The sequence below is a fragment of the Pteropus medius genome, unplaced genomic scaffold (assembly GCF_902729225.1).
Source record: "Pteropus medius unplaced genomic scaffold, Ma_sr-lr_union100, whole genome shotgun sequence".
NCBI lineage: Eukaryota > Metazoa > Chordata > Mammalia > Chiroptera > Pteropodidae > Pteropus > Pteropus medius.
The window spans coordinates 6,673,820-6,685,916 of record NW_024342257.1 but is presented as its reverse complement, the minus strand read 5'-3'; positions in this window follow the sequence as shown (position 1 = coordinate 6,685,916).

The following is a 12,097-nucleotide window of genomic DNA, read 5'->3' as shown; positions in this document are numbered from 1 at the left end:
TTTTTTTTTTTTTATACTGATTTTGAAAAGTTATATGACCTTCAGTACATACTCATGTGGGGCTGGCATAAGAAAATAAATGAGGAAATAGTTCTCAAAAATTAGCCCATAGTAACTTAGAATATATGTTAAGCTTTACGTAAATCAAAACTTCAATAAACTGTGCTTGGAACACTGGAAAGCCACATGCAAAAGAATGGATCTAGACCGCTGTCTATCACCATACATCACAATTAACTCAAAATGGATCAAGGATCTGAATATATGACCTAAAACAATAAGTTGCATAGAAGAAAACATAGGTACTAACCTCATGGACCTTGGATTTAGAGAGGATTTCATGAATTTGAACTCAAAAGCAAGAGAAGCCATAAGAAAAATAAATTAATGGGACTATATCAAACTAAAAAGCTTCTACACAGCAAAAGAAACCAACAAGAAGGCAAAGTGGTAACCATTAGAATGGGAGAATATGTTTGCAAATGCCTCCGATAAGGGCCCAATATCCAAAATATACAAAGAATTCATACAACTCAACAACAAAAACAAAAATGGGAAAAGAACCTGAACAAACATTTCTCCCAAGAAGATAAACAAATACCCAACAGACATATGGAAAGATGCTCAACTTCACTAGCTATTAGGGAAATGCAAACGAAAACCACAACGAGATACCATCTCACAAACTGATAGAATGGTTATCAACAACAGGACAAGTAATAATAAGTGTTGGAGGGGTTGTTGGAGAAAAAGGAACCCTCATACACTGCTGGTGGGAATGTAAATTGGTACAATCAGTGTGGAAAATAGTATGGAGGTTCCTCAGAAAACAGAAAACAGAATTTAATTACCAGGTGATGCAGTGATCACTCTTCTGGCTATCTATCCTGAAAACATTTATCCAAAAAATATATATATACCCTGATATTCATAGTAGCATTTTCACAGTGGCCAGGATATAGAGGCAACCAAAACGTCCTACAATAGATGATTGGATAAAGACGTTGTACATACATACAATGGAATATTACTCAGCTATAAGAAAAGGTGAAATATTGTCATTTGCAACAACATGGATGAATTTCAACATTATCATTCTAAGAGAAATAGCTTAGAAAAAGTTGAGAACCAAATGATTTTGCTCATATGTGGGATATAAAACTAAAAGTAACAAACACACATGAATAACAGAGACTCATGGACATGGACAGTGGATTAGTGGTTACCAGAGGGGAGGAGGGAATGGAAGAGGTAGATAGGGCTAAAGGGGGCCAAATATTTGGTGGCGGAAAGAAATTTAACTTTGGGTGGTGAATATATAATGCAATATACATATGACGTATTATGGAATTGTACACTTGACATCTATATAATTTTGTTAACCAATGTCATCCTAATAATTTTAATAAAATTATACATGATTAAGTAACTACAACCATTACTACTTTTTGGAAGTAAATGTTAATTATGGATTGATGCATGGTATTTGATCAACAAACACTATGCTTACATCAGTTTTGTGGTAAGCTCTATTGAACCTTAAGGTATTCAAGCATTATCTATTTATCAAAATTCTTTCACATTTAGGCAGGTGTTTCTAGTGTGTGTTTGGTACTTAAATATTTGTGTTAGGATTTTGAAGGAAATATTAAAATATTTTTGTATAGAATAATATAATATATTTTGGTATTGTTCTCATGATAAATTTTAGCAATTTTATGTGTCTTAAATAGGAGATACATTCTTTATTATAAAATATATAACTTCATAATTTGAATTTTGTAGTAGAAGAATCCCAGTACTTTCTGTTGTTTTAATTCGCTAATTAAGATATTTGTGTTATAAATTTAGAAAATAATATAAAAAACTCCGTTACATTTTAAAGCAAGAACTTATACAAACTTAAATTTTATAATATTGCATTTGTGAAAAATAATACCTGAACTATTGTGTTTAAATTTATTAATTAATAAGTTTAACTTGAGAATACTTAATAACCTAAAAATAATTTTCTTGATGAACACAAATTTAACTTGTTGATACATTCATTTGTGTATTAGTAGAATTACATTTTAAGTTACACATAGATGATATGCATACTCATTCATAACACAATATATGGTTGCATTAATTAGTAAAATATTTCATTTCAGTCATAGTGATTCACATCGACTGTAATATCTCAAAGGACAAGGACTGTGCTTATCTTGATCATGCAAAAATCTTGAGCAGTATAGATGCTTCAAAAATGTAAACTTCATTACTTCATTACTTCTCTGCCTAAAGCAGCTTTTCTATAAGCGTATTATTAAATATATCAGAAAATCATTTTTACTCATGGCCTTAAACTTTACAAAGAATAAATCTGAGTCTTTTTTAGATCATCACATATCCAAGTTTTTATAAACATACAATCATTTTGCTTAAAAATAGATTTTGCTATTTATCCTAGGTCAAGCATTATCTCACAATGTTTTGATTTATTGATTTATTGATTTATTGATCCATTTTTAATTAAGTTTATTAGGGTAACATTGGTTAATACAATTATATAATTTTCAGATGTACATTATAATTTAACATCTGTATATTCTATTGTGTGTTTACCACCCAAAGTCCAGTTTCCTTCAGCTACCATATATTTAATCCCATTTACCCATTTCACTCTCCCCCAACCCCCTATATTTTGACCCCCTTACCCCACTCCACCTCCCCACTCTTCCCCCACCACCCCTACCCTCTGGTAACCACTAGTCTATAGTCCATGTTTATGAGTCTCTGTTTGTCCTATTCCCTTGTTGCTTTTAGGTTTATATCCCACATATAAGTGATATCACGTGATTTTCTACTTTTTCTGTCTGGCTTATTTTATTTAGCATGATTATCTCGAGTTCCATCCATGTTGTCGCAGATGGCAGCATTTCATCTCTTTTTATAGCTGAGTAATATTCCATTGTATATGTGTACCACAGCTTCTTTATCTAATCATCTATTGTAGGACAGTTCAGTTGCTTCCATGTACTGGCCACTGTGAATAATGCTGCTATGAACGTTGGTGTGCAAATATCTTTATGGGTATGATTTTTTAAGTCTTTGAGGTAAATACCCAGTAGAAGGATTGCTGGATCATACGGTAGATCAATTCTTAATTGTTTTTTGAGGAACCTCCACACTGTTTTCCATAGTGGCTGTACCAATCTGCAGTCCCACCAGCAGAGTATGAGGGTTCCTTTTTCTCCGCATCCTCTCCAGCATTTCTTATTACTTGTCCTGTTGATTATAGCCATTCTAACAGGTGTGAAATGGTATCTCATTGTGGTTTTGATTTGCATTTCTTTAATAGTTAGCGATTTTGAGCATCTTTTCATATGTTTGTTGGCCTCTTATATGTCCTCTGGGGAGAGGTGTCTGTTCGGATCCTCTGCCCATTTTTTGATTGGATTGTTTTGTGTTTGTTTGTTTGTTTGTTTGTTGTTTTGTGGTTATTGAGTCCTATGAGTTCTTTGTATATTTTGGATATTAGGCCCTTATCGGAGGCATTGCTTCAAATATATTTTCCTATTCAGATGGTTGTCTCTTTACCTTGTTAACAGTTTCTTTTGCTGAGCAGAAGCTTTTTAGTTTGATGTAGTCCATTCATTTATTTTAGCTTTTACTTCCTTTGCCTTTGAGGAATTATCTTTTCTACTTCTTTTTCTGACACCCCATTATTAGAGTATAGCAACACTATGGATTTTTGAATGTTGATTTTGTATCCAGAGACTTTGCGGTATTCACTTATTGTTTCTAGTTGTGTTCTTGTGGAGTCTTTAGGGTTTTCTATATAGAGAATCATGTCATTTCCAAATAGTGACAGTTTGACTTCTACGTTTCCTATTTGGATGCCTTTTATATCTTTCTCTTGCCTGATTGCACTCGCTAGGACCTCCAATGTTATATTGAATAACAGTGGTGATAGTGGACAGTTTAGCCTTGTTCCTGAACTTGGAAGGTTTTTAGATTTTGACCATTAAGTATAATATTGGCTCAGGGTTTTTCATAGATGGCCTTTATTATGTTAAGGTACTTTTTTTCTATATCGATTTTGGATCTCACAGTGTTTTGAATGTAGTCAGTCCAATGCCTAAATCTGGAAAATAATGATAATGACCTCCAGTCTCTCATATTCTAATTGTGAGAAATGAATAAAATTTTAGTTGTGAAAATAGTTGTATTTTAGAAAAAGTGTCTCAACCAAGATAAGAGTACTTCTTTTGGATCATCCTTATGTTTGTGTATGTTGATTTTTGTTTTTTTTTTTCCATTATTTTTTTCTATATCAGGTTTGGAGGCAGAGCAACCTGTTAAGTCAAAAATATATATATTTTTTCTTTATACTACATTTCCTTTAGGAGGTTCCATGAGAAAAACTGATTTCAACAGAGGACTATACTTTGCTATTGTAGGAAATGAAACTAGAAAATATGAGTTCTCTCAAAATGTTGCATTCAACAATATTGGTGCCTTTAGTTAAATGACCAATCATTAATTTCCAAGAGGCCAGCATATAGCATAGGCTTGGTCTGATTTTAGAAAAAAATATTACACGAGACAGATTTCATGTACAATCAGTCTTCTACCTTATTTATCTCAGTCATTATACTCTCTGCAAAATGAAGTTGAAAAATATATTGTAATATATTCTAATTCACATGTTTACCTAGTATAATGTGTTGAGAACAAGAAAAAATATTTATTATGTTTAACTTTATTAAACTCTCTTTTTAGCTTTCATTCCTGGACTAAAGAAAGGTACAGTAGAAACCAACACAAACCATAACCATGGTGCATGTTTCATTTTAAAATAAATTGCTATTTTGTGCTTTTTTAAAAAAAAAAAACTTTTGGCCTTTTCACTTCTCATTAAACATTGCCATTTCAACTGTTTGCTTCAAACACATTTTTTGAACTGATATCTAGAAAAGGTATTCGGTTGGTTGGATATCTTGTATAACTGGATGCTTTTTCCAAGTTATACATAATTAATCTTTAGAAAGCAAAATTAACATAACCTTATAGTCATTTTTTTATTTACAGTGGTTACTTTCAAATTAACTACAGGTTTAATTATTCATTTTTCTCCTCTGACAATGTAAGCATATTCGGCATTTTGTTTGAGGAGGCATTAAAAATCTAATTCTACTTTTCTGTATCTTCATTCAAATTTGATCTGTAAATTGTATATGTTATGTACGTGCCTAACAAAATAATCCAAGTTTACATTCTTGATGAAATTTGTAAATAATATATATTTTCTTTGCTAAATTATAATGTATAGATTACATGTGAAAATACGCTAAGGTCAACAGAAAAGAAATTTCTTTAACTATGGAGTTTAAGCAACCAGTTAAATATATACATAATGTTATTGTGCTGATAAAGATTTAAAATGCTGCAGGATATTTTGAATGTTTCAAATATATTTGGACTCACTGTGTATACGCATCTATTTCTTTATTGTCTATTTCATATTTGGGGATGGATCTGTCACATCGTTCCATTGCTACTTAAAATGATAATGTATTCCACTTCATATGCATATTTTGAAATGTAATTTACAGTCTATTGATATTTCGACCAAGTAGAAATAGCACTCAAAGAATAAATCTTCCTTAAATCAGTCAGAAAACTCTAAATTATTATGTAAAGAACCTCACTTTTAATTTTAATTTTGACATATCGATACTAACAACATGTTTTATTATTTTGGGGTATTTTAAATGTTTGTAAAATGTTGCTTTGGCTTCTTTTGTATTATGTTAGAAAAGTTTTCTTGTGCTCTTATATAATTGGTGCTAACGTTCATGATAAATTTTTGACTATCACCTAACTAGTGGAATTTCAAGCTAAATATTTTATTCCCCTTGAAAGTCTTTAGTATTCAATATTTATATGGTTAATTCAGATGAAAGCGAATGCATTACATGTGCTTTTCATTTTGTCTCTCTTCTTCTCATTAGTTTTTAGGTGTTCCCTGATACAGTCCAGGAACTACAATTATTGTGGTTGTGATACAAAGTCAGGGTGTTTTGATCATAATTGTTCATAGATATAGTGGAAAGAGTATTTGAATGTGCATCAGGACACACCTGGCTAGATGTGTACATTTGGCCAACTCATTTTAGCTCAGAGTCTCCATTTTCTTTTCTCCCTCATTTTAAAAATTGTAGTAATCATATTTATGCTCAAGCCTCACAGAAAAGTCATACTGCTGACATGTGATGTAATAACAATAGTCACAAACAAAAACCCAATAACAGTTAGTGTTGAAATGTGTACTATGTTCTAGACACTGTCTCTAATAATCTACAAATGTCTTTATTTTAATACAACACTTTTATGTGTAAGTTCTATTATTTTCTTCATTTTTGCAGAGGTGGAAATTGAGGCAAGAAAGATTAAATAATATACAAATTCATATGATCATTCTAAAGCACTATACCTATGTAAGACATTACTGTTAGATTTTTAAATCTTCATTAGGACACCAATGAGTAATGATCATTACAATTAAACTCATAGTTTAAATTCTACTCTAATTTACTTAGTATATTCATAATACGGTTGGGCTTTAACTAGAAGCTTTACTGAATCACATTAGTATATTTTGTGGTTATATTTTGTGATAATTTAATATTATTAAATATTAGTATATAAGAGAAAAAAGCCCTTTGTGACTCTAATCATAAAGTTATGAAATCAAGATTATTTCATTCATTAAACTATTGGAGGCTGACTGGTTACCAGGAATGACATTGAGTTATTTTCTTAAATACAAAAATACATAGGCTCTTTCTTTCACAGTAAATTATATATATGATTATATATATATATGCAAATTATATATATATAAATATATATATATATATATATATATATATATGAAGTTATTATTAGTAAGAAAATTACCTCTTCTACTTCTGGGGGTGCTTTACTTGTCATCAAGGAAGAAATTGCAAATATATACTTAACAACTCTTTCAGAGCAAATTCTTTTGTACCTACTTTTGAAGAAAATATACATAAATAAACATTTATAAATTAACTTTGAATCTGTTTGTAAGTGCACTTTCCTTTTTTTTTTGAACATGTTTTAATATAAGAGTGAGAGTTTCAGTTATTGCATTTTCTATTTTCATTGAAATGTTGGGTATGAGTAATAGAATGTTAACTGGTTTGTCTACCTGGATTCATTTGCCTGCTGTCCATAGTAATACTCAGTTATCGAGATGATTTTTCCATATCCTTACAGTATTTTATTAGACAACCTTTACCTTTCTGGCCCTCAGATAACTCTCAAGGAACTGTTCTTGAGCTGGGTTTCCATACTTATTGTTTGTACTCAAGGTTCAACTGTAATTTAGGAGTTCATTACTGTATACTTAAAATGTTGAATTTTGAGTCAGGATAAACTTCTTAGGAATGAGAATATGGAGGGAAAGAAGATTGAGGTGGAAGGTTCTAGGAGAGGCTGGCAAAACGAATTATCTTTCAGCCAAATGAATTGCTTCACCTATTTTCATCTGACTACTTACTTAATACGAGTTGGTGAACATAAACATAATTCATCCTTATGCATGATAGATATGAGATTTTTCATGTCAATTAATAAGAAAAAATAATGTATTTTCACAAAGTATCTTTTTCCTCCCATGGCCAGGACTTGATGAAAATGCATGTGTAAGTTTCCAAATGACAAATTTATACCACAGGCCACAATATTAATCCCTTCATGCTAATTTAATATCTCCCTAAATTATCAAAGGACTGAATCAACATACATTTTTTTTGTTTAAAGCTTTTAATAGTAGATTCTAAAATATCATAGAACAATATTTGTGAAAAGAATTAAGTCTTATGAAGCATTTGAATATTTTAACATCTAACAATGTCTTCTTTAGATAATATAAATTAAGTTCATTCCACTATATTCATTACATATTATACATTGACACATGGAGCTAGAAAAAATGTGCCTTATGATAAAATTGTATTGCTTTTTAATGTTTTTTTCATAATGAAGAAAATAAAAATAAACAAATTTGATATTATTTATCACACAAAAGTAGACTAGGAGAGAAAAATTAGTATCTTTTGGGGGCTATGCAACATTATTAAAGTTAGAAAATGAGTGTGGTACTGTAGTGTTTTCATTCTGATTAAAACTCTTGGCATAGCTTGAAACAGTATATAATCTGTGAATAGAAAATTCATTCTTTAAACTTTACATTCTGGGTTTCTACTATTTGTCTTATTAAAATCCACGTGTGTGAAATAAATGGCCTTGCTTAGTGACATATTAGTTAGCTGCTTGTTAACAAAACATGACTTGAACATTTAAATGAGCCATAAACATTGCAAAGATTCTAAATATTTGTTTCTGCTAAAGCTAATTAGAATAGTAATCTTCATTTCATAAGGCATAATTTTCATATACTTCACTTTTCTCTGACATTGTCTTGAAATTGATTCTATTTGACTGACATTGCAAAAGATAAAATGTTAACATTTCCTTACTTTCATTTGCAGATGACACATCAAAATCTGGGTCTATTATGAGGCAGACATTTTTGATTGAAATATACTTTACAAATGAGTATTTTTTTCTAAGATACACACAAAAATTAATTATCAAAATAATCTAAAATTATAGCCCTGGAGTCTTGAATTTCAAGTGATTTATTATCATTGATTTTAATCTGCACGGTCAAATGGAAATATAATGAGAGACACATATGTAGTTTTAAATTGTGTAGTGGCTACATTTAAAAAAACAAAAGGTGAAATTAACTTTAATAGCATATTTTATTTAACCCAATATGTCCAAGATGTCATCATTCCAACATGTATTCAATATAAAAAATTTAATGAGCTATTTTAGATTTCATAGTAAGTCTTGAAATCCGGTATGTATTTCACAGGTACAGCTAATCTGAATTCCAGCTAGCCTAATTTCAAGTGTTCAACAGCTATGTGTGGCTAGTGGCTACTATATCAGCACAGCTTTAGATTCTTCTCCAAGACTAAGGATAACTGCTGGGTTGGGCTGCCGAGAGAAAAAAAGGGACTTGGTGTACATTGATTTGATATTATACCTTAAAGAAAAACAGACAAACAAGCAAAAGCCTTTGAAGCCCTTATATTTATGCTTGTTCATCTGAGAATATTTTTCCCCTCGCTGGTCAAAGTTCAAAGGAAAAAAGAAAATAGTTGGAGAGAATACTGTGGTTGATTTTTACTGCCATGGGCAATGAAAAAATGTTGAATGTGAGTTATTAAAGGATTGTATAGATCAAAGTCAACACTTTTAATTGCACATTTTGTGTACTACTTTTGAGGCTTTTAAGAACCACAATTCATTGCATTTTACTCTCCTTCAAATTCTTCAGTTTTCAAGAGGAGCCTTCAGTAGAGAACACTGATTGGCACTAGTTAATCTAGAGTCTAGACAGGCATGGATGATTTTAGAAAGTGTATTGTATAGTGTTTTAATAGTCGGTATGTATCACTACTGAAACTGAAGCCAGAAGGCTGAAAAGTTTCTATCTCCCAGTTCATATAAAATGTGGTATTTCAATTTTAAAAGATTAATAATATAATTTATCATGTTAATGTGAATGTGAGATTGTGAATTTCTAAGAATTTTAAACAAGAGCCTATAATATCTTAAATAAATCTAAAATATTTGTATAATAGATGTCTACATGTGGTATTTATGGTACTCATGCTCACAGGTTGTATTTCCTAGACTCGCCAAGTATAAAGATGATTCTAAATAGAGTTGTGTTGTCAGAGACAATTTAAAATATTTTTTTCTTCATCTGATAATCACTCACCGGTGGTCCAAAGTATTACCAAACTAAAAACGGAAAACACCTTACACAGTGATAAAATGCAATGCTCATTTAATAGAACAACATTCAAGTAAATTGATAAATACACTATGTTTTGAACTACAATAAAATCTAATTACATCATCTTATTGGTAAAGATATGGAATACAATATTTAGCTATTATTGAGGATCCAAGAGATTTAGAAAATATATTTGAACAGTTTGCAGTTTGGAGAAAGCAACTGATGAATGCTTTATACAGTTTGTATTGATATCAGATTAACAAAATTATATTTTCTTTTCTGTCAATTTTTGTTGTTGCTCTCCAAATGTAATAATATCCTATAAGAGGGTAGAAATAGGGAACTTTAGAGAACCTACATTAAACATTTTTCTAATATGTTGACTCGGGCCTTCTTAAGCTTTTTCTAATGTTATTTAACATGTAAATAATAATATTTTTGAAAAGTGATGAAAAGAAGAGAGATTCTTGTCAGTAAATGTCAGAATATATACAGCACTAATAATAAAAACAAAATGGTAACTGTGCAAAAATTGGTAGATCAATGTGGTAAGATAAAATAGTACATAATGCATATTTGAAGTTAGTATATGATTTAAAAATAATTAAAACCAGAATGATGGTATGAATTAAACAAATGGTGCTGGGACGGTTGGCAAAGTATTTGGAAAATATCATCACTCCATAATACAGATCCAAGAAAATTATAATAGATCAAAATTGTTATAGATATGACTATAGACCTGGGACCATACAATTTAGAAGAATAAGAAGTGAATATTAACCAATCAAAGAAATAATGCCTTATTTTAATTTTATTCTTAAATATCTGTAAAATTAATGGCAAAACTAGTCCCAAATAGTTCTAATAGAAATATTTAGTCACCCTGAATTACTGTAATTAGTTTTCATGGTGCATTATGGAAATTACTGTTACATATGGTTAGTTTCACCATAAGCTTTAATTCTACAGTGGTTCTCTTGTCATTAATTTAGATATAGCTCTTGAAAGAAATAATGATTGTAGAAGGCAAGATATATGGCATTAAGTAATAGTTTTTTTTCCTTTTTAAACATTAATTTTGATGATGATTATAATAATCACCAACTTTTAATAAGCAGATGCAAAACATTACTCATTGAATTTCAAAGCATTAACTGATGAAGTAAGTCACTTTCAAACAAAGGGTTATGTTTAAATAGGTAGTTACGTGGTTTCTTTTAACAATATTTAATCAACTTTTGCTTGTACTTGTAAATGTAGCCCTATTATTTCATCGATGGTAATATACTTTGCATTTTTTTTAAGCCTTGCACAATTTTGTTTTTTCCTCCCCAACCCTCCCTCTTACAGGACTCTTGACAACTCTGTTTCCCTTTGCTTCTGTTTATTCAGCAATGTTCGTTGAGTACTTGGTCCATACCAGGCACTGTACTGTTTCCTTCTATCGTCTTCTAATCTCTCTCTAATAGGCAAGGGACGAGAGAGGAGAAAATTAGTAGGTGGAAGTAAGATAGAGGTAAAGGTTGAGTTATTTATTCATAAATAGGTGAACATAAGATTTTTAATATTAATTTTTAATAATATTCTATGTAGGATATTCTGATATATTTTTAACTTGCTTCAGGATAACATAGAAATAAATCTCGAATGGGATTTCTGGAAAAAGTATATCATAATTTTCAACATTTTCTCAAAATATTCAGAAGCAGAAAGTAAAAGCCAGATTCTGCCTGACTGGATCACTTTGAGAATGTACTCTTGCATGTCTGCTATAAGATTTCATTTCAGTTTAAAAACCAAAATGGTATATAAGTAGCTCCAGCATGAAAAAAAATGCTCTTATTGGAATTTTATTTAAAATTTTGTAAACAAAACTACTCTTAATCATATATACTTTTGCATATTTTTCCCTTTTGTATATTTTTCAAGCCCCCAAACCATCAGTATCATTTGAGAGTAAGATAATAGAACTATTTAGTCTAATAATCTAATTGCTCAAGTATAAAAGCATTTACTTTCCTTAGTTAACAGTAATGGCTCTGTCCAATTTATTTTTGAGGTTAGTCTTATGATACCCTTAAACTTAATATTTTACTGTAATTCCTTTGTGCTCAAAAAATGGCATTGGTATGAAGAAAAAAATACTTCCAAGGTTTTATATATTCCATGTGTTCTCTAAGGTTTCCATGCAAGAACTAT